We start from the raw sequence: 24,195 nt of genomic DNA, 5'->3' as shown, positions 1-24,195 counted from the left end.
GCTTGGGTTTGTTTTCTCTCTCTACCTTGTTGTGGACGCTCTCAAAGGTGGGCATCTGTGCAGCGTCTGCTTGGTGCTTTTGTCCCGTGTAAATAACCAGCTGAGGTAGGAGAGAGTTTCTGTTGGTTTTTCTACTAAAGCTTTATGGGGCCTTAAGAGGGCCAGATGGACCTTTCCCAATGTCCGCAATGTTCCCGGTTGAGAGAAGGGCCGTGGCTCAGTGGTAGAGCATCCACCTTCCATGGAGAAGGATCCAGGTTCAATCCCCAGCATCCCCAGGTAGGGCTGGGAAAGGCTGCCTGCCTGAAACCCTGGAGAGCCGCTGCCAGTCAGTGTAGACAATACTGAGCTAGATAGACTCTAGTGTAAGGCAGGTTCCTATGATGTTTCAAAGGTGCTTTCTGTTCTAGCGTTTAAGACCGCATGTAGGGAAATCTTTGTTGTTATCTGCCTTCAAGTCGATCACGACTTAAGTGACTGTATGAATCAGCGACCTCCAATAGTTTCTGTAAGTTCAGAGGAAGGCAATGGTAAGCCCCCTCTGAAAACCGCTTACCATGAAAACTCTATTCATAGGGTCACCATAAGTCGGGATCGACTTGAAGGCAGTCCATTTCCATTTTTCCACACATTTTTGTACACATTGGGCTGGAAAACTCCACTGCAAAATTCAGAAAAGTGTGAATTTCAAAGGGTGGCTGTGTTTCATTTTGCATATTGGTCTGAGAAGTACGCATTAGCTGGGTTCGCCTTTCCAAACTGAATCTCATTTTTCTCCCATCCCAACTAATACTGGCCCATTCTCACACCCACCCCTCCACATGTGTGAGCCGTTGTAACATAGGAGTAGAGACGACATACTTTTATTTTTGTCAGTTTATGAAAGGAAAAGGACAGTTTTGCATGATTTGGGTGCTGTCAGGTTACTCTTCTCATCTGAGCAGATTTTGTAGAATGGGAGCTCTTTTCTAAATCTTGAGAACTTCCTCTTACTGAAGTAGGGCAATTAATAAGCAAACATTCAACAGATGAACACTGATTTCAGCCGCCTGCACCCTGACGAGTAGATCCCGCCTGAAAATTCCACTAACTTAGGCTCCATCTGCAATGCACATTTAAAGTGCTATGATACCACTTTAAACTGTCATGGCTTCCCCCCAAAAATCTGGGAACTGTAGTTTGCTAAGGATGCTGAGAGTTGTGAGGAGAGCCCTCTTCCCCTCACAGAGCTACAGTTTTCATAGTGGTTTAACAATCAATCCCTCTTCCTGGAGAACTCTAGGAATTGTAGCTCTGTGAGGGGAATAGAGGTCTCCTAATAACTCTCAGCGCCTAACTCTCAGCACCCTTAACAAACTATACTTCCCAGGATTTTTTTTTGGGGGGGGGGTTAACCATGACTGTTGAAAGCATTATGATGCTGCTTTAAATGTATAATGCAGATGGGGCCCAAGCTATTAAAGGCTGTAATAAAGCCAGTAGTTTTCAGACAGCAAGCAAAACTATTCAGTAGTGGGGAGAGAGAAGGTCACTTTGGATATCCAAAGAGCAACTTGCAACACTTTTTTTTTTTTTAAAACCAAACACCAGCAGCTTTTTTATTTTGAGAGGGGCAGCTGATCTGCAGCTTCCGTTGTGGATTTCAGAAGGCACTGACTTGCAAATATTTGATGTCATGCTGGGGCAATGTTTACATCCTGTAATTAGCATCTATGCCGTTAATCGCTCTTCAGTTTTTATAGCCCAGCCAGTTCTGAATGGAAGTTGCAGCTGGTTTGAGATATGCGTCTGGGACACGAGGTATTTTCCTACGACAATAGGTGCTGTTGTTTCAACCCGTTCATTGCTGCCCTAACATGGCAGGCTCTCTGCATGCAGAAAGGGGAATAAATGGGTCATTTTTAAAAGTGTTTTTACAAAGCCTGGAATCTCTTTGCTGGGCAGAAGGGGGAAAAAAGCAGCTGTTTTGTAACCCTGCCTGGGATCCAACAATCTATGTTAGAGATGCCTAAATCTGCATTCCCAGTACCTGCTAGCTGGGGCTAATGGGAGTTGAAGTCCAAAATGTCTAGAGGGCCCTGGTTTGGGGCAGCTGGCCAAAAGCCTTGGGCATGGCCAATGGTATTGTTGACTTCTTTTCTCTGAACGGCAGGTCCCTTCCCTGTGCCATATCACAAACTCCTTATGAAATCACCCCCCCCCCAAATTTCAAAAGTATTTTGCTCTGTGGCATGTGGGGGCTGCAATCCAAGCAGTGCAATTCCAAAACTCTATTGCGGTGGTTCCTAAACTTTTTTTCCCCGTGGACCTCTTGCAAATTGCTAAGGATCTTGGTGGACCACTGACTCATATTTTCATGCGCTGTGCCGGATGCGGTATGATTTTTAAAGATTGTTTTTATTGCTTTTTGTATTTCTTGTATTGCATTTCATTCCATGACAGTTTGAATTCCATAGAATTCTATCAGGTTGCTAGCGTTCTTCACAGACATACCGTGGGCCGCTTGGACGAAGCTCACGGACCACTGGTGGTCTGCAGGCCACAGTTTGGTTCAGCATGTGGAACATTCTGTACATGTAAGCAGTATCTAAATGTTTAAAATAAATAAATAACAAACAGTGGAAGCATTTGGGCTCTTGGTCTATCTAGTTCAGTACTAGCTTTGCTGATTGGCAGCATCTCTCAGTGGTCTAACGAAGGGGATGTTCCTAGCCCTAACCGGAGATGCCTAGGATTCAATCCAGGGACCTTCTGCACTCAAAGCATGCTGCCACTGAGCTATGGCTCTGCCCCTTTATGTGTTAATTATCCAGTTTGTTAGACCTGGAAACCCCCCCCACTGTTTCCCCAATAACCTGACAATTGACGTCTTCTGGGTGCAATTCAAGGCTTCAGACAAGTCCCTGGAGAAGAACTAGAAAAATATTCCAAATGGCTACATGGCATTGCCTGTCCAAGTATCCAAGCAGCAGGGCATTTGAGCCTGGAGATCTCTTTCTGGCTGTGCCCACATCATACGTTTAAAGCTTATGATTTTCCCCAAAGAATCCCAGGAACTATAGTTTACCCCTCACTGAGCTACAATTCCTAGTACCCATAACACGCTACAGTTCCCAGGATTCTTTGGGAGGGAAGCCATGTGCTTTAAATGTATGGTGTAGATGCAGCCTTAGTTAGCTTGGACTTAGCTTGTAAGGGTGGTGTATGGATTTTGCAGCAAACACCAGAGATATGGTGAATATTGACTTTTGCTGGGCCTTCTTAAGATTTTAGGCTAAATATCCTTCGCTGTGGATGGTGGAAAGGGGGATGAAATTTGAAGGCTCTTGATAGGTGAAATGTCAGAATTTTCTCAGGACCTCTTCAAATCTTAGATATTGGTGATAAATGCCAAAACATTTGACACATTTTGGACACTGTCTGTAACCGAAAAAAGGCAGATAAAAGAGAAGTCTTTACCCCACTAGCTAGAAAGTTGAAATGCTAAGGAGTGTTTAAGAAAATAAGATTGCAGTTTAACAGCAGGCAGATTTGGAAGGTGGTTATTGGTGTTCCTGATATTTAGTCTTATTCTGAGATTTGTAACATTATTAAATAGCCATGGCACTGATAATTAGGTAAATTGGTATATTAAATTATTTTTATATCTCTATTTTTAGAAAAATGCATTGTATTATTGCCATTATATTTATTTGCTTATAAATACGTTTGGGTACCGTTATTTCATTTTTTAAAAAAACATCAAAGCGGTTTTACAACAAAGAAAAAAATACAGTCAAAACCATTAAAAACATAGCATTTTTGTGTGATTTCACGGTTGTGTCTTTTTAACGCTAAGGACGAATATAACTATTTAAATATATGTTTAAAAAGTTGAAATTTGGTATGCTGAAATCCACCGGATGTATATAACTTAAGAGTGTGGCATTGCTTTGTTGTGTTCTCCCCCCCCCCCCCCGGCCACTGTATCTACTTTAGTTTCCTTTTGTCTTGGTTTTGAAATGAAGCACAGTTTCCTGTCTGGTTCAGCATCACTAACGAACAGTTCGTTAGCCTGACCAGAAACAACTTCTGGGGTTCTCACACTTTTAGACGAATGGCTTTTGCTGTCCATGTCCTGCATGGGTGCAGTCGTCTGGGGCCGTGGAAGGGCGTAGAGCCCTTCCATTTTTTAAGCAGGGTCCCAGGAGAGTCTCTATGTCTCCGGCATCCTATGAACCAATCGGCCTGAAAGGGGACTGTGCTAACTTCCAGAAGCCTCTTCTCAGCTGCTATCACTTCATTCTTCTTGCTGAGCCTTGAAAATGCATACCCTCACCCTGCATTCATCATTCAACAGAACTCTAAACAAAGTAAGAGACTTCAAAGCTGATTTTATTGTATAATCTTAGAAGGTTGTATAAACGTAGAAGGGGGCGTGGCGTGACTATCATGGAGGGATCCTGCACTTCTGAATTTGCCCCTAGACTACTGCCTAGGAAGGGAGGACAACAGTGTTTAACCACTGCTTTGTTAGCCCCCCTATGCATCACAAAAAAAGGACACAGCTTTGCATAAAATTTGTGACTTCATATGTATAGATGCAAGTATATATCTATAAGTATATCTATAATTTGCATAGCAATGTGTCTTCACAAAGTAGAGAATAAGACTGTGTTCTGAGTGTCTGCTCAGTTTGGAAGAGAGGAAGCTGCCTTAAACTGAGTTAGGCCCTTGGTCCATCTAGCTCAGTATTGTCTACACTGACTGGCAGCAGCTCTCCAGAGTTTCAGGCAGAGGGCATTTCCTGCCCTACCTAGAGATGCTGCCAGGGATGGACCTTCTGCATGCAAGGCAGATGCTCTGCTGCTGAGCTATGGCCCCTTCCCCAAATGGTTGATTTTGGGGGTGTAGTCGTCCAGGGTCTCAGGTGGTCTTAGTCCCCCTACTTTTTTGGGAGCAGGGTCCCTATGTCTCCAGCATTCTATCAGCATGAAAAGGGAGTGTGTTACTCACTGAGAAGAGTCTTCTAATATGCTTCCTTGTCCATTCCTGCTGATTGGAGCTGATCAGAGTGAAAGGAGGTGAGTCAGCCATTGAGAAGACTCTTTTCAATAGCTAACACCCCCCTTGTGCTGATTGGCTCCTAGAGATGTCTGTTGTTGTGGGAGAAGGCATTAGCAAGGATCTCATTCTCAACCCAGGAGGAAAAAAGGGTGTCTGTGGTTGTGACTATCGCGAAAGGGACCCTGCACTTCTGAATTTGCCACTATGCTACTAGTTGATATTGAGGGAGACGCTTGTTTAGATAGCAACATAGGAATTGCTGCGTCCCAGTGCTCACTGCCGATGGACAGCATCATGGCCTCTGCCGCTGTCCCTTCTGAGGGTTCTTTATATTGGACAGCCCTTTAAAAAGAGGACTGTCCCCTGTAAAGTAGGACACATGACCCGCCCCTTGTAATACTCTAGAGCGGTTAGTGGATGATTCACCAGTGGAAGCTAACAGTTAGGATATAGTCACTGATAGTTGTTTTATTGACTCTATTAGTTGCGTGTAAGTGACTTACCAAACATAAGAAGGGCCGGCTGGATCAGGCCAGTGGCCCATCTAGCCCAGCATCCTGTTCTCACAGTGGCCCATTGGAAGCCTCCAAGCAGGACCAGAGAGCAAGAGCAACTCATTTCTCCAGTGGTTTCCGGCAAGTGGCATTGAGTAGCATATTTCCTCTGACTGCGGAGGGAGAGTGAAGCCATCATGGCTAGTAGCCTTTGATGGCCTTTTCCTCCATGATTTTGTCTGATCCGTTTTTTTAAGCCATCCAAGTTGGTGCCCGTCACTGCCTCTTGTGGGAGCGAATCCTACGGTTTAACTGTGCGCTCTGTGTGAAGAAGCGCTTTCTTTTGTGTATCCGGAGTCTTCCAACATTCAGCTTCAATGGATGTCTACAAGTTCTAGTGTTATGATGAGAGAGGAAGAAAAACGTCTCTGTGCCGCTTTCTCCATGCCGTACATAATTTTATGCACTTCTATCATAACATAAAAGCATAACATAAAATTGGGGGAGGGAGGAAGAGAACAATATGTTACCATAGAAGCCACACAAAAATCAGTGTTTTTAAATTTTTTTAATTGTGTTTTTAAATTTTTTTGGGTTTTAAAATTTGTATATTTGTTTTTAATTGCTGTAAACCGCCCAGAGAGCTTCAGATATGGGGCGGTATATAAATGTAATAAATAAATAAACACATCCAGTAATACAGCAGCCAAACCACAATAGCAACGACAGTCCTTTGGCAGAAAAATATATCATCCAGCAAAAGTGTCAAATGCTTGGGAAAGGGAAGTTTTTTTAGGAAAAAAAAATGCTGTCTCTTAAAAGGATGTTAACGGTGGCACCAGGTGGACCTCACTTGGGAGAACATTTCACAGGCAGGGAGCCACAACTGAAAGCTTCTCTCTCGTCTTCACCCCCTGAACCTCACGCAGAGGGGGTGCTTGGAGGAAGGCTTCCACAGAAGAGCAAAGGGTCCATGTAGAGTCATGTTGGGAGATATATTTATTTTTGAAAGCATTTATATACCACTATACAACTAGCAGAAACCAGGCATGATCTGAAGTGAACGCTGATGAAAGTTAAAGAGGAAAGCAGAAAAGCAGGACTATAACTGAATGTTAAGAAGGCTATGACAACAGATGATTTATGTAACTTTGAAGTTGACAACGAGGATATTGAACTTGTCAAGGATTATTAATACCTTGGCACAGTCATTAACCAAAATGGAGACAATAATCAAGAAATTAGAAGAAGGCTAGGACTGGGGAGGGCAGCTATGAGAGAAGTAGAAAAGGTCCTCAAATGCAAAGATGTATCACTGAATACTAAAGTCAGGATAATTCAGACCATGGTATTCTCGACCTCTACGTATGGATGTGAAAGTTGGACAGTGAAAAAAGCGGATAAGAGAAAAATCAACTCATTTGAAATGTGGTGTTGGAGGAGAGCATTGTGCATATGATGGACTGTGAAGAAGACAAATAATTGGGTGTTAGAACAAACTAAACCAGAACTATCACTAGAAGCTAAAATAATGAAACTGAGGTGATCATACTTTGGACACATCATGAGAAGACATGATCCACTAGAAAAGACAATAATGCTGGGAAAAACAGAAGGGAGTAGAAAAAGAGGAAGGCCAAACAAGAGATGGATTGATTCCATAAGGGAAGCACAGACCTGAACTTGCAGGATCTGAACAAGGTGGTTCATGACAGAGGCTATTGGAGGTCACTAATATGTAGGGTCGCCATAAGTTGTAATCGACTTGAAGGCATATATCAACAATTCTGCACTTGCTGCAATTTTCAAACTGTCTTCAAAAGCAGCCCTACATGAAGTGCTCTGCAGTAATCAAGTCTTGAGGTTACTTTTAATGCAGGGACTAAACTGGTCCCAGCCAGCATGACTAATAATCAGGCATGATGGGAGGTGTAGTACAAACATCTGGAAAGCACAAGGTTGGGGAAGAATAAGCCCTGCAAATAAGAGCCAGAGTTTATCCCCCACGCTTTTGAAAGTTGGCCCAAATGAGCTTCTGTATCTCATTTTATTGCCGCCCTGAGCTCCTACTGGGAGGAAGGGCGGGGATATAAATCAAATAAATAATTCCATTGTCATGGGGAATGACAGGTATTTTGCATATTGGCGCTCACGTTATACACTGGCTAGCCATTTCACTGTTCCTGAGGATATGAGGGCAGTTATGTCAGTTTGTTCTGCTTCATCAGACACTCTTTGTTTAAAGATACTACTGGTAATGTTCATAGATATATGCAAAGTTTATGTAAATTTGTGACATAGTCCTGTGTTGTTAGGCTTTTTAGTACTAAGCACTGCTTCTGAAAACAGGTATCTATAAGGCAGTGTAGAAAATCCCAGCAACATTTTCAAGCAAAATCAGCAATTTTTTCCCCCTGAAGATTTTTTTTTTTAACTTTTAGAATTGACGTTGAACTTTCTGTTCTGCGTTGCAGTTCCAGGAAAGAACTCTGTTCTCGTCGTCCTTCAGAAGATCCAAACAGATGGCGTTTTCCCCCACTCTGTGTCCACTTGCTGTTGTTCAGAACTTTTTAAGCCGGGCAGCATTGATAGGTCTGAGGAGCTGAACTTTCCCACAGCTCCTTTAATGAGAAATTCTTTACATAATTACTTTCTCATCTCCTCCCTGATTTTATTTGTTTCTTGCTAAGCTGTCAGGCCAAAAGCTAATAGGTGGACAAATGACTATGTGTGTGCAGCTAAAGAGCCTTTAATTAACAAACACACACTTAACCTTGTCTTAAGCTTTAGCCAGAACAAAAGGTCAAAAAGCATCTTCTGCACCAGCAGCTAAAATATATCCATGCTGCATGCAGAGAGAGGGGGCTCTTTGTATGATCATCTAGGCATGCCACGGCCCTGCAGTCTGTGGCAAGCTGGTGGGGTTGTGTATACCCGGCAAATCGGGATTCAAGAGATTTTATACACACAAAATATAATCCCCTTTGTTTTACTTAAATCGGGCTTTTTTCAGCCCTTGGGATTGTCTCCATCCTTGGAGTAGACCCATTGAAATTAATGGACATGATTTACTTGGGGTCATTAATTTTAGTGGGTGTGCTCTGCATAGAAATTAGTAGGATACAACCCTTGGTTTGAAATTGGTTTAGTCCCAATAGCAGAGAGGATACTGGGCCTGTTTCCCCCCCCACTTTAGATTGGGAATATCCTGCATTCAGCAGGGGGTTGAACTTGATAGTCTTATAAGCACCTTTCAACTCTATTCTATGATTCTGTGACATGAGCTTGTAAAAAAAGACCACAAAAGTTACTAGTCTCCTTTTTTTTTTTTTACCAGTATGTGAAGAAGCTAACAGCCTGCATCTGCCTGCTGGCTGCAAGAGAAGGGAAGCTCGCTCTTGGCAGATGATCTATTCCTCCTTTGCATGCAGAAAATCCCCGGTTCGATCCCTGACATCTCCAAATAGGTGTGGGAATGTCTCCTGTCTGAAAACTTGAAGAGCTGCTGCCAGTCAGTGTAGACAGTATGTCTCTGTACAGGGCAGCTTCAATGGAGTGGCAGGGGAACGGTGGAGAGATCTGCCCCTCTTCCACCAGCCCACTCGCTTGCCTGCATGGAATTCTCGGTTACCTATGGCTACCGGTGACTTGTCAGATTCAAAGCTGCTTTCTCAGCAGCACTGTAAGCATGAATTGCTTGTGATGTGGCCCGATGCTGCTCCAGTAAGGATGTGTTAGCATGTGTTTTTAAATTGTTTTTACATTTTTTAATTGTGTTTTTAAATTGTTTTTGTGTTTTAAAATTTGTATATTTGTTTTTATTGCTTTTAATTGCTGGGAACCGCCCAGAGAGCTTTGGCTATGGGGAGGTAGATAAATGTAATCAATCAATCAGTCAGTCAGTCAATCGATCTTGAAGCCACATGGATGGGGCCAATTAAAAGGTTCCTTCCAAGGTTCCATCAGAGCCTCAGGGGTAGGCCAACATTTGTGTGAGAAGGACCTATGTCACTGACCCACACGATCCACATGTCTCAGCTACTGTGAGTAATTAAGCTGTGGGTTTTGAATTGGAAAGGTTTCTGGGGGGAAATTATTCCAAATTAGGCTAAATTGTATATGATTGTGGTGTTTATTTTAAAAAAAAGAGGTATAAAAATTTTCTGATGAGTCTAGAGAGTGATGCAACTTAGCATTTTTGTTGTATTTAGTAAACACAGCTTTGAAGCTGTCTAACATTGGGTTGGATTCAATGGAAAAGATCCGCTAGCAGGACTCTTGGCTGCGGAAAGGAGATTCTCCTTCCTCTCCTCTCCCTGTCCGCCCCCTCGGCTTCCCTGAACCTGTTCTGAGTCCCCCCCCCAACCTTCTGGAGCGCAAATGTTTCCTTGCATACCACCCATTGCAACTGTCTAATACTATATTTGCACTTGGTATCTATTTGTTGCTACTCAATAACTTTATGAAATTTTCAGTGGAAAAAATAAAGCAGAAGGTTTTCTGCCATGCATACTGATAGGAAGAGGAAGCAGTAAAAAAACCTTTCCGTTGTTGGTCCAAGAGTGAATTGCCTATACACCTTTGCTATATTTTCCTGCTAGGAGGGAACAAAAATGATTTTAAAAAGGAGCAGTTTTATCTGCAGCCAGGATGAACTCTGGAGTCGAATAAATGTATGCGAGCTAAGTGTTGGCCAGTTCATTTTTATTACACTCAAAGGCTTCACAGCAGTCAAAGATAATAAAATGGCACAACAGAGGCATAACAACCTGATATAAAATATTGCCAGCACAGCCAAGTTTGTTATTAACAAAATCTTGTGTCTGCAGTTGAAATGTGTGGCAATGGACTTCATTTGCATCACGTTTCACATCCAGGAGAACAATATCTCAGACGCCTGAGTGTTGGAATTCTTCAACTGCAGTGGCCAGTGAACAGGCCTAAATTGCAATGTTCTGCTCAAGCAACTGCAAACCTGGGAAAAGAGCTGTGTGTCTTGTCTAACTTGTGCAAAGGCTCATAATGTTGCTGTTTGTGCATAACTCTCCACGGTTCTTCTGCTGGCCTGGGGCTGGGGTAGTTGAGTGGGTGGAGAAGGGAGCTGCAGAAACATCCTTTGACCGATTGAAATCCCATTCAGCAACTTCTCCAGCTTCTGCGATTTCAGCAGGTGCAGCCTCATGAGTCTTCAAGCGCATTTTGTTATTCTCCTTGTTAAATTGCTTGGGGATGTTTTCATGGGAAGTGATTCATAAGCAAAATAAAATATAGTTTTGGAACCATAAAGGCTAGAAACTTGCTTTTTAAAACAAGCAAAAGTCACGATTTCCAGGAAGCACAATTCCGTTCCTTATGACACTCTGTGGCTATTCTTCTAGGGAACTGCAGCATTCCTATTGCCCTGACGGAGGAATAATAATTGCATTCTAGGGGAAGGTCTGTGACTCACTTGTAGAGCATCTGCATTGCATGCAGAAAGTCCCACTTGCAATCCTCAGCATCTCCAGGAAGGGCTGAGGAAGAGTCTTGGATGAAACACTGGACAGCCATTATTTATTTAATTTATTTAATTTATTGAATTTAATTTATATACCGCCCTAAGCCCAAGGGCTCTCTGGGCGGTGTACATAAAATAAAGCAATCAGGAATATATAAATACAATAAAACAATAGAATCAAACCAACAAAGGTAAACAAAAATAATCAAACAGTAGCAAAATACAACAATACATATAATAATACGCATTAAAATGCCTGGGAATATAAAAAGGTTTTCACCTGGCGCCGAAAAGTTAGCAGCGTCGGCGCCAGGTGCACCTCATCGACGAGACCATTCCATAGTTCAGGAGCCACAACCGAAAAGGCCCTATTTCTAGTCACCACCCTCCGAGCTTCTCGATGGGATGGTACTCGGAGGAGGGCCTTAGATGTTGAGCGCAGTGTACGGGTAGTTTCATATTGGGAGAGGCGCTCCACCAGGTATTGCGGTCCCATGCCGTGTAAGGCTTTATAGGTCAAAACCAGCACTTTGAATTATGGACAATCCTGAGCTAGTTTGGCTGAGGGTTTGAAAAGGCAGCTTCCTAAAATATGCCAGACCTAAAGCATATCCGTGGCGCAGAGTGGTAAGCGGCGGTAACGCAGCCAAAGCTCTGCTCACGGCCAGAGTTCGATTCCAATGAAAGGAGGAAGTCAGATGTCCGGTAAAAAGGGGTCGAGGTCCACTCAGCCTTCCATCCATCTGTGGTCAGTAAAATGAGTACCCGGCATATGCTGGGGGGTAAAGAAAGGCTGGGGAAGGAACTGGCAATCCCACCCCATATAAACGGTCTGCCTAGTAAACGCCGCACTACAAGTGCGGGGACACCTTTACCTTTTTTTAAAGCTGCTAGCCTTGGGACATTTGCTTTGTGTGGCAAATTCAGACACATTAAAAGGGCCAAACCTTGCGTTTAAGTAAATGGGAACATAGGAAGCTTTCTTATCCTGGGTCAGACCATTGGTCCATCTAGCTCAGTATTGCCTACACTAACTGGCAGCAGCTCTCCAGGGTTTCAGACAGGGGGCATTCCCAATTATTTATTTACTTTAATAAATAAGAAGTTTCATTTTAATATATTAAAAGGGCTCCTAGAGGGAGCAAAAATGGAAATGGGCTGCCTTAAGTCGATCCCGACTTATGGCGACCCTACAAATAGGGTTTTCACAGTAAGCGGTATTCAGAGGTGGTTTACCATTGCCTCCCTCTGAGGCTGAGAGTCAGTGACTGGCCCAAGGTCACCCAGTGAGCTTCGTGGCTGTGCGGGGATTTGAACCCTGGTCTCCCAGGTCATAGTCTAGCACTCTAACCACTGTGCCACACTAGCTCTCACTCTTCTGTTAATCTTCCCCTAATTGTAAGCATTCAGAAGGCCTTCAAAACACAGCAGTTTATCATAGAGATAGGGCAGTTGTAATCAGTGGCCCCAACCAATCCAGTTGCCAGCACCTTAACCGCTACACCACACTGGCTCTCACCAGGAGGAAGGGTGGGATATAAATTTAATAAATAAATAAATAATCCTACCTGGAGTTGCAGGAAATTGAACCTGGGACCTTCGGCATCCAAAGCAGATGTTCTGCCACCAGACTATGGCCTTTCCCCACAATACAATAGCACAATGTTTGCTGTTGTACCTTGCCAAACATTTCTTGGAAGAGGAATGCTTTTTTTAAATGCATAGTTTATTAGGGTTTTAACATTATTACCATAAAACGATACGATCCTTTGTTTCTTCCCCCCCCATCCCTTCCCATCTCCCTTTGCCCTCACGTCCTTTTCTGTTTCTTTACATACATTTTCCATTTCTCATGATTGGTTGTTTAATGTGTTATGCAATGTTCAGATCCGTAAGCTCAGATAAGGGTTACAATATATGAATGTTAAGGCTTTGCTGGGATCCCAGATTAGCAACTCTTGATTTGGAGAAGGATCTGCTTCTGGACGGTTTTGTGCCTCCCACTTCTTCTAGTTGTAGGTTTTACTTGATGAAGAGTTCCAAAAACGCACTCCAAATCTCTTGGATGTTTGACTTTTTATGTGGTTGATACAGCATAATTTCCTCATGGGCTGCAAGTTGCAGAGGTCTTCTATCCAGTTTTCTGTGCTTGGTGTGGTCTGAGCTTTCCCACATTGAAGGGCAACTTGTTTTGTTGTCCGTGTCGCTCAGTGATACCATCCTTCTTGTCCTTTTGATAGCTCCCACCTGGTGGGGATGTAGCCGATTATTGGGTTGGTGTCTCCTATTAAAAGGGATTTGTCCAGAACCAAGTTAATTCTAGCCTGTACTTCCTTCCAGAAGGGATTGATTACTGGGCATTTCCATAGCAGGTGAGTTAGAGGAATGCTTTTGAATAGGTCTTTATTCATTGCAAAGGCTTTAACAATAGCTCGCTCCTCTCCCTCAGCACAGAGGCTTGCGGGACCTTACAAGACTAATAAATGTTGTGCCCTGAGAGTCTCTTGTTTTTGCTGCAGCACACAATGATATCCTGGACGTTACTGAAGGCTCTTACCATCCACTGTATAAGAACATAAGTAGAGCCTGGCTACTGGATCAGACCAGTGGCCTGTCTAATCCAGCATCCTGTCCTCACCACGGCCAGCTGGATGCTTGTAGGAAGCCCTCAAGAAGGACCCGAGTGCAAGAGCACTCTTCCCTCCAGGGCCTACCAGCATCTGGTATTCAGAGGCAAACTGCCCACCCACCCCAGCCGTGGACATGCTGTGTATGCGTGTGTTAGGTATTTATAACCCTCCACCCTTGCTTTTTTGCAGTAGCTTCTAGGTGGTTTGCAAAAATGTCAAAACACAAAATGAAAACAAGATGATGAAATGGAAGGAGGTTAAAATAAAAATAACCCAGTGATTAAAAATTTGGCATTCACTCATGAAGCAGGCATAATAAGCTGCCTGTAACAAAGTCATCTGCGTGTGTGTGTGTGTGTGTGTGTGTGTGTGTGTGTGTGTGAGAGAGAGAGAGAGAGAGAGAGAGAGGGTGTCTTACCTTCAAAATTGTTCGAGGTCATAATGGATTTGTTTGCACTATATTACAGAATAACTACAACTTGCATACAGGTTTATTGTTTGGATAGGCAGTTAGGCACTTTAGTAATTTTCAAACAAACAAAAACCTTCCCAAAAGACTAAATAGGGGCATTGATTTACTGGGCGGGTATGGTGGGGGTAGGTACCAGAAAAAGGGGACCCTTGCTGGTAAATTTTGGAGACAGCCGGAGTGTGTATCTTTTTATTTGTTCATGGGGTATTCAGCGTTACCTGGTGTGAGCTGGCAAAATGCGTAATGTGATTTGGGCCCAGCTGTGGGAAAACCAGGAAAAAAAATATAACCTGGGGGAGGGCAGGCTGTGCACTGGACTCGGTGAAGATTTCAGGGTAATAAAGAGCATCCCTCTCCCTCGCCACCCAAATGGCTCGAAAGCACTTTGACTAAAGAGATATTGGAGTCATCCACTAAGCGAGTTGATGATTCCCTTGTGGTTTCTCTTTGTGAGAGGCAGATGAAATGGCTACTGATGAAATGGATTTGCAAGTGGCCTTAATAGTTCTCTTCCTAACCCCTCATTTTCCCTAATATGACTTGCCAGTCAGATGTTTTGGAAATGGATTGCGATCAATTCTCATAATCTTCAGGGGTTTCCTTGAGCCCAGGATCTTTCTTCTTCTTCTTCCAAGTAAAAAGTGCCTCAGAGCACATGCAGAGTACATTTTGCTTTACATGGAGACCACTTCCCCACCTTTTAGGAATTATAGGGTGTGAGCTTCAAGGGTGGCAGACAATGAAAGCCCAGTGAATGGGAGAGTTAGGCAGATGGCAACAGAACAAATGCATAATTGTTTGCAGAGGGGAGATGTGATAGCACTCTTCAAGTACATGAAATGTTGCCACACAGAGGAGGGCCGGGATCTCTTCTTGATCGTCCCAGAGTGCAGGACACGGAATAATGGGCTCAAGTTGCAAGAACCCAGATTTCGACTGAACAGCAGGAAAAACTTCCTAACAGAGCGGTACGACAATGGAACCAATTACCTAGAGAAGTAACTCTGACTCTGGAGGCCTTCAAGAGACAGCTAGACAGCCATCTGTTGGGAATGCTTTGATTTGGATTCCTACATTGAGCAGGGGGTTGGACTTGATGGCCTTGTAGGCCCCTTCCAACTCTACTATTCTGTGTTTTCCACCCTGGACTCTTTTGAGAGGAAGGGTTGGATATAGCTGCTGCTGCTGCTGCATGAGGATAAGATTTTCTTTGGGGGTGGGGCAGAGGTAGCCAGCTAGGCAGAAGTGCTTTGGAGAGAGATTGGTTTTACATAAAGCGCTTAGAGGTTTTGACGATTGTTTATTTATTTGTTTGTTTATTTATTGTATTTATACACCGCCCCATAGCCAAAGCTCTCTGGGCGGTTTACAGTACCTAAGCAGTGTAAAAATCCTGGTCAGTAGAATAGACAGTGAACAACAGGTTGGACATACGGATGAGTCTGTCTGAAGTGGCCAGGGTTGCATTTAGAGGTGGAATTCCAAACCATGTGGAATTGTTGCCAAGACCAGAGGGAATTCATGAATAAACGGCTGCTGTATCTGGCACTACCTAGCAAGGCCACACTTGGACTTTTTGCTCTGTTCTCAGTGCCCATATTGCAGGAAGGATGGAGCACAATGAGGTTGATGAGGGCTGAGTGGGAAATCACACGAGGAAGGCCTGATCTGGTGCTCTCTGGATGTTTTCGAATACAACTCCATAGCTGGCTGGGAGTTTTAGTTCAAAACACCATAGCTGGCTGGGACTTTTAGTTCAAAACACCTGGAGGGCACCAAGTTACAGAAAGCTGATCTGGAGCAGGGAAAGGGAACTTGTGGCCTTCCAGATGTTCCTGGACACTGTCTCCTATTATTCCTGGCTGCTGGCTAGGCTGGCTGGGGCTGATGAGAGTTGGGGTCCAACATCTGGACATTCCACATTGCTGTCCAAGAGGCCAAGCTGCATGGTATGGCTAAAGCAGCAGTTTTGAAACGTGTCCTTCCATTTAAGGACTCTCCTTTTCCATATCAGCTCCGTTGCTTGAGGAACGATCTTGCAGCAGATTCAGAAATATATTCTGGAGCAGAGATGAAGAACCTGTGGCTCTCCAGATGTTGCTGGATTCCAGCTTCCATCAGTCCTGTTCATCTCTGAGTCCAGTGGCATCTGCAGGGCCAATGGCCAAGGAACCCCTGCTCGAGAGCCAGGCGCAGGCAGATATCAGGCCTGTGGGGTCTACCCATGGAAGCCAGGTGCCAAATGGAGGCAAGGGGGTGGAACATGCATATAAAACATACAAATCAGCATTTCAGTTGCCCCAATGCCCTAATTTATTGTTTATTCAATTTATATCCCTCCCTTCATCCTGAAGGAGTCCAGGGCGACAAGCAAAGCAATTTAACAACAACAACAAAAGCATTCTAAAAACAGTCACAGTTTTAAAACATTCTAAAAAACAATTGCAGGTAAAAACATCCTTCCGTCCAATGATCTCCAGGTTGCCAGGAACACTCTCCTTCAGCTCTCAAATGCCGAGGTACACAGGAATGTCTTCAAATTCCTCCTAAAAGTCATTAATGTTGGAGAGAGACGCACTTCATTGAGGGAGGGCATTCCACAAATGGTGAGCCACCACTGAAGAGGCCCTGTCACAGGTCAGTGCCAGCCAGGCAGCCCCTGATGGTGGTACCACCAACAAGGCCTCACCTGCCATTCGTGGGGTCTGAGATGGTGGATTTGGGCAAGGGGCGCCCTTTTTGGTGGGTGTTTGCTATTAGTTACACCAGGGGTGGGGCACCCTTTGGCCTTCCAGATGTTGTTGAACTATAGCTCCTATCATCCCCTGGCTGGTGGCCCTGCTGGGGCTGATGGGAGTTATCGGTTAGCAGCATCTGGAGGGCCAAAGGTTCCCCACACCAGATTTAAACAATTGGCAAATGTTTGTCTCTTGATGTACTTACTGCAAGTCATCCAGGGACCTTCTGTCTACCCCAATTTTAAGCACGAAGCACTGGCCAGTAGGCCCAGAAGATTGTGCTCTGTGTTTGGTCAGTCTGTTCAGTACTCCCCTGTGGCTGAGCTCTGCAGGGAAAGATATGAGTACTTGTTATATGCCTTCAAGTCGATTACAACTCATGGCGACCCTATGAATCAGTGACCTCCAAGAGCATCTGCCATGAACCACCCTGTTCAGATCTTGTAAGTTCAGTGTGTGGCTTGCTTTATGGAATCAATCCATCTCTTGTTTGGTCTTCCTCTTTTTCAACTCCCTTCTGTTTTTCCCAGCATTATGGTCTTTTCTAGTGAATCATATCTTCTCATGATGTGTCCAAAGCAGGCCTGTGGAGTCAGTACACCAAACCTTCAACTCCGACTCCGACTCCTCTATTTTTCTACTGTCCGACTCCGACTCCACCCAAAATTGCTTCTTGTCAATCAAAATTTATTTGGAAGTCGGAGTCGGTACATTTCTACTGACTCTGACTCCTCCCAAAATTGCTCCCGACTCCGACTCCACAACTCCGACTCCACAGCCCTGGTCCAAAGTATGCTAACCTCAGTTTCATCATTTTAGCTTCTAGTGACAGTTCTGGTTTAATTTGTTCTAACACCCAATTATTTGTCTTTTTCGCAGTCCATGGTATCCTCCAACACCACATTTCAAATGCGTTGATTTTTCTCTTAACCGCTTTTTTCACTGTCCAACTTTCACATCCATACGTAGAGGTCGGGAATACCATGGTCTGAATGATCCTGACTTTGGTGTTCAGTGATACTTCTTTGCATTTGAGAACCTTTTCTAGTTCTCTCATAGCTGGTCTCCCCAGTCCTAGCCTTCTTCTGATTTCTTGACTATTGTCTCCATTTTGGTTAATGACTGTGCCGAGGTATTGATAATCCTTGACAAGTTCAACGTCCTTGTTGTCAACTTTAAAGTTACATAAATCTTCTGTCGTCATTACTTGTCTTTTTGACGTTCAGCTGTAGTCCTGCTTTTGTGCTTTCCTCTTTAACGTTCATCAGCATTCGTTTCAAATCATTACTGGTTTCATGAGCACTTGAGGACATGCCATATTTCAGGGAATCTTCCCTGCCAGTACCTGTCTGCTTGTAGAATTATTTGAGCCTCCAAATTGCTGATTTTTAAACTGCTGTCTGCCTGGATGTCTCTGTGCTGGCATTTTTTGCAGTTCAGTGTTTTGTATTGATTTTTGGACTTGGGAGTATTTTTTATATTATGTAAGCTGCTTTTTTTTTTCCAATTAATTTTTATTCAAATTTTCAAAACCAAAACAATACAAAAAGAAAAAACACAAATCAATAACTAATACAATAAAAAAAGAAAAAATATATAAAAATATTGACTTCTGATTTGTCGTAGTTCAGCTATAAATCTATAATATATAACAAGCCTGTCTCTTAATAGATTATAAAATCACCTTCCTCCAGCGGTTATCTTAATTGATTTCAAATCTCATTAACATCATATCATTTTATTCTTCCACAAAAAGTCAAAGAGAAGTTTCCAATCCTTGAGATATATGTCCATCAATTTTTTTTCTAGATAAACATGTCAATTAATCCAACTCATCAAGTCTACTAAGTCCAGTAATTTCAAATCGCTCTTCTTCCATTATCCGTATTGGTTCCATCTTCCATCTTCCATCTTTACGCACCCAATAATCTTGCTGTCATAGTCATATAATAAGAGTCTGATAGGAATTTCCTTTATCACAGATATTTTCTTGCCATCAATTCCGAACGTATCACTGAAGTATTGTTGCAAAGCCGCATCTCTGTTCCTCTTTTTTACATGATACACTAGCACATCTCTTGAAGATTTTTCCATTGACACAAAACAGGGATTAATTCTGTTAACTTTCTCCATTTCAAGTTCCATCAAATCCTTCCAGTCCAGGAATTTTTTTGAACCGATAATATCTTTATCTCCAATCTCTTCAATTCCTTCAGGGACAGCGCTGAGTTCCAAACCGTAATATTTGTCTCCAGGATCCATCACAGCCAGGAAATCCAAATCTTTTTCCATGTCCATATTTAATCCAATCTCCATAGTCTGAACCTTGCCTTTAATTTCTCTTTCATCCTTTTTTGGTTTTCCAGATCTATCTTTATTCTCCTTTCTCATAGAATCCTGAATTTCTTTCAGCTCCTGTCTCATTTCGTCAAATTCAATTCTCAACGCTTGACTATTATTTCTCAGTTCTTGTTTTATTGACTTAATCCCATTCATTATTTTCTGAAACATGTCTAAAGATAAAGTCCCTTCTTGTACATCCATGATCTTCTTAATTGTCATTCTTAAAGCCAAAGGAACAAAACTCCTTCAATTTTCAATGTCCCAAGCAAAGAGCAGTTTATTTCTTTATCCAGTTACAAAGGAGTTAATCTTTCAAACCAACTGGCATCACACTCTAGACAGCCCTTATCTCTTATATGCCCAGAAGTGCAAAAACAGCTTTAGTTCACAGCGTCCAAATAACTAGTAGCAGAAAGAATGAGCAGATTCGTCAAAAAAGAAAGTAGATCAGAAAGAATAGTCCCAGACATATATTACACAAAAGTCTTATAAATCAAAAAGATTTTTCTTTTCTCTTCCAGTCAGAAACCCCTCATCCGTTGTAATCTTTATAATGCTATTTTCCATGTCAGCTTTTTGCAATAAAAAAAAGATAGGCTATTTTTATTTTCTTCCCCCTTAGTTCCGTGAGTAAAAGAGAAGGAAAGTTTTGACTCACCCAGGTTTTCTTAATTGCTGGTTCTTTGACAAATCTCTTTAGCTGTATAGATAAGAAAGTAATAAGCGTAGACAGGAGAATGCTTGCCTGTTAGTCCGTTTTTCTTTAAAGAAAAAAAAAGGGTCACTTATTCAGCTGAGCTAGCTAGAAATCCTCGCTCCGTCCGAGCTGCTGGAAGACCTTCTTTCACAGACAATTCTGACGAATTCCAGTCTCCAACAATCACAACAAAGCTGTGTGGGAAATCTCACGTTTCTTCCTTATCTGGAAGAAATTATCCCCAGTCAAAAAAGACCCTTCTGACTGGATTTAAAACTGAAAAAGTTTCATCCAAGACGGGAGCCTGTCTCAGAGGCTGCACAGGCGGGGGGATCCTCCTGGGAAGTCTCTATTATGTAAGCTGCTTTGGAGAGGAACATGGGAAGCAGCTTTTTACCGAGTTAGATCCTTGGCCCATTTCTCCCACTTTGGTCTACTCCAGCCTCTGCCAACCTGGTGCCCTCCAGATGTTTGGAACAACTCCCATTATCTCTGACCATGAGTGTGTGTAGAAACTAGCCTATTGTATAAACATAAAACATATGTTGCTCTGCTTCCTTGTGCCTCTGCCTCTACCATAAGATCAGTCCTGCTGGATCAGGCCAGTGGCCTATCTAGTCCAGCATCCTGTTCTCACAGCGGCCAACTTGATGTCTCAATGGAAAGCAGGACCTGAGCATAAAATCATAGAATAGTAGAGTTGGAAGGGGCCTTCAAGGCCATCGAGTCCAACCCCCTGCTCAATGCAGGAATCCAAATCAAAGCATTCCCGACAGATGGCTGTCCAGCTGCCTCTTGAAGGTCTCCAGTGTCGGAGAGCCCACCACCTCTCTAGGTCATTGGTTCCGTTGTCGTATGGCACAAGAGCTCTCTTTCCTCCTGTGGTTTCTGGCAAGTTGTATTCAGAAACATACTGCGTCCAAGTGTGAAGGTAGACAATGGCCATTATGGCTAGTAGCATGTGGCCCCCAGAAGGAAATGCGGCTCTCAGGCTGCAAAAGGCCCCCATCCCTGTTTTAGGGCAAATGAAGTAGCAATTTAGCTAGATCCCATCTCACACTGATCAGGTAACTCTTTTTTCACGAAATCTGAGCTGGCCTTCAGCTAATTTAGGGGGACTTAATTGGGTGCTTCTGTGAGCTATGCCAGAGCTTCTAGAGAGCTTGCAAACACTTCTGCAGGAGAAAAAAAGATTTATTTTTGGTAATCCTGATTTGTTCCCCAGTGTGTGAGATGGGAAGTAATCTTCTAATGAGTCCATAGCAATTGCAAATGTGTTTCTTGCACAATTAGCCAGATCTTTAATAAGCTTCACAATAGTTTTTTGTTTCTTCCTAAAAATGTCACGGTTGCCCATGCAAAACACATCTGGCTAATTGGGCATGAGTCGTCTGCCTCTTCTCTCAAAAGATTAATTTACTGGGATTGTGCTTTTTCAAAAAATGATAGCTTGAAATTTGCATCAGGTAGGGTTTGTGTTTTTTTGGTGGTGGAGCTGTTGTAATAGTTGGCGATTTATTCTCCACCTGTGCAGTCAAGTCAAGCTATTCTGTTTGTTTAGGATCCTTATTAATGGCTCTTCAGTAAAAGTTCTCAGACTGAGAAATGTTTTCAGGCACAGTACAATAATACCTCAGTTAACAAAGTAGATGTGTTCCTGGACATTACTTGTTTAAGTGAAACTTTGGTACCAGAGGTAGGAATAACATGGAAAGAACAGGGATTGGTTCCTACACCTGCTTGGAGATGGTGGGGGCAGCTGCAACAGGGGCTTTAAAGGGTGCCTGCCCGGCACCCACCCCCTCCCCTCCTCTGAATCCTACTGGATCCTTCCCTCTACAGCCCTGGGAGAAAGCAAGAGATCTGTTTAATGCCAAGCAAACACACAGGATTGTCAGTTCCACCCTAGCAAAGCAAAGACACAGGGTGGTCAGTTTCACCTTAAAGGCACAGGGGCAGGCTTGAAAGTTTATCCATAGCAAAGCAAAGCCGGTCAGTTTCACCTTAAAAAAGTTTTTCTTAAAAGGTGCTTTGTTTGGAGGATTTGTTAACTGAGGTATTACTGTAAACACTAGCGACTGGGCTAAGCGGTGTCCTTCAATTTTGTTCAGATCTGCAACATTCATTTCAGTAGGGATGTGAAGGCCTGGAAAAAAGCTGGGGAAAATAAACCCCCGAAAGATTGAAAAAGTTTGAGGTGTGACATGGAAAAGGCTATAAAAGCTTTTTTCACTCCAGGCAAACCTTCAGTTTTAAGAAGTCCGTGATGAATATGAAGAGTCAGAAGAAGCAGAAACTGATAATGGTAACTCAGAAAATAAGACAAATTAAATTTCATGAAGTGTTCAAAGAGTCTTAGCCCCCCCCCCTCCTCAGCTCTTTTTATGGAAATGAGCGCTTTAGGTCTGCTTGACACTGTGGAGGACTAGAGGAGACACAGTAATTTTCAGGATACATAATAGTTTTCCTTTTTCATTGTAACTTTGATGGTTTCTCCCGTTTGGTTTTTTTGCCTGCTTCTCATAAACTGGCAAAATGAAAGAGATATTAGATTCCTTAGAGTTCAACAGCTTTATAGCTCCATTTGGAACAATATTTTTAAATTTTTATTGCTTGGGTGTTTAGCGCCTTGGGCTCTTTTGGGAGGAAAGTCAAGATATAAATTTAGTAAAGAAATAAGTAAATAAATATAATGTTGATGGTTTCTTTTGTTTTTGTTTTGCCCGCTCCTCATAAACTGGCAATTTAGCAGCTTGAAGATAAGTTTGTAACAAAATTATTAACCCATTAATTCAATTTGTAATTATTGGCTGAATAAACTTTTATTTTATTTACTTTTTAAATCTACCAAAGATGATAATTTTGTGGGCAAACCAAGTTATACGTAATACATTTTATGTTCCTAAAGTAACAAGGTGACTTCTGATCTGCAAAGAGCGCTAAAAAAATCCATTGCATATTTTCGCATTTCCCCCAAATTTCAAATTTCTTTTTTTCCACGAACCCCCCCCCCGAAAAAAAAAAGCTGGTTCTCCCCAGCTTCAAAATTTCCTGATACTTTGTGAGGAGGTGATATATAACTACTTTAATAAATAAAATAAATAAATCCCAATGCTACCAAAACAATCAAAACAAATAGAGAGTGTGGTGGTTGGGATGTCGGAGAATTCTGACAACAAAAGAAATGGGAGCGAAAGTTGCTGGGAGTGTTTATCCCATCTCTGGAACAGAAATACTGTTGGTATTTGCTGCTGTTGTTGCTGCTGTTTTCAGTCTGCAAATGATAGGTAACTGATTATGTTTTTACCGTATTTGCATTGCATTTCCTTTGCATGGAAGAGAATAGGGTAGAATAGCGTATTGCACTGGCTGCCCATTAGCTACTGGGCCAAGTTCAAGGTTCTGGTTTTGGTGTACAAAACCCTAGGGACTAGGATACCTAAAAGATCGTCTTACCCCGTATATTCCCAGTTGATCACTGCGCTCTGCATGTGAGGGCCTCCTGCAGATACCATCTTATCAGGAGGCCCATTCTGCACGACAAAGGAAGTGGACCTTTAGTGTAGTGGCACCGACCCTTTGGAATTCCCTCCCCTTAAGTATTAGACAGGCGCCATCTCTGCTATCTTTTTGGTGCCTACTGAAGGCCTTCCTCTTTCAACAAGCCTTTTAAGTAGAGACCTTATCCCAGTCTTCATCTGTGTTGGAATTGCTTTTTAATATGTTCTTAAACTTTCTTTTTTTAATTTTTTTTTTAATGTTAGATGTTTTCATAGCTTTAAGTTACATTTTTGAAGATGTTTTGTTTTAATGTGTTTTTATGATGTTTTAATGCTTTTGTTTGCCGCCCCGGGCTCCTGCTGGAAGGGCGGGATATAAATATAATAATAATAATAATAATAATCCCCAGTGGCATATCCAAATAGACCTTATCCCAGTCTGTCTGTTTGGAATTGCTTTTTAAGAGGTTTTTAAAATTTTGTTAAAGATGTTTTTAAAGATGCTTTGTTTTAATATGTATTTAAATACGTTTTAAGATGTTTTAGAGTGTTTTTTGTGTTTTTGTTTGCTGCCCTGGGCACCTTCTGGAAGGAAAGGTGGGATATAAATTTAATAAAAAAAAATGTAATGACAACTTAATTCACGTAATTGGAAACATAGGAAGTTGCCTTACGCTGAGTCAGACCAACGGGCCATCTAGCCTAGTATTGCCAGCATTGACTGGAAGCGGCTCTCTGGGTTTTCAGGCAGGGTCCTTTGCCAGCCCTACCTGGAGAT

At 42.6% G+C, this 24,195-nt stretch overlaps 1 protein-coding gene across 4 annotated transcripts in view; it reads left to right on the top strand.

The window, feature by feature from the left end:
• The window catches only part of GDPD5 (glycerophosphodiester phosphodiesterase domain containing 5), a 208,004-nt gene that overhangs the window by 55,796 nt on the left and 128,013 nt on the right, over positions 1–24,195 (top strand). The window contains exon 1 of one of the 4 annotated variants that reach the window (XM_061629054.1): positions 1,715–1,800. The exons of the other annotated variants lie outside the window; for them this stretch is intronic. The gene's annotated coding sequence lies outside the window, so the exon portion shown is untranslated. Of the gene's footprint in view, positions 1–1,714; positions 1,801–24,195 lie in introns of those variants that run through there. 4 annotated transcript variants of the gene reach the window in all.

This window comes from Rhineura floridana, chromosome 5, assembly GCF_030035675.1.
Source record: "Rhineura floridana isolate rRhiFlo1 chromosome 5, rRhiFlo1.hap2, whole genome shotgun sequence".
NCBI lineage: Eukaryota > Metazoa > Chordata > Lepidosauria > Squamata > Rhineuridae > Rhineura > Rhineura floridana.
This window is presented reverse-complemented; position numbering and strand designations above follow the sequence as displayed.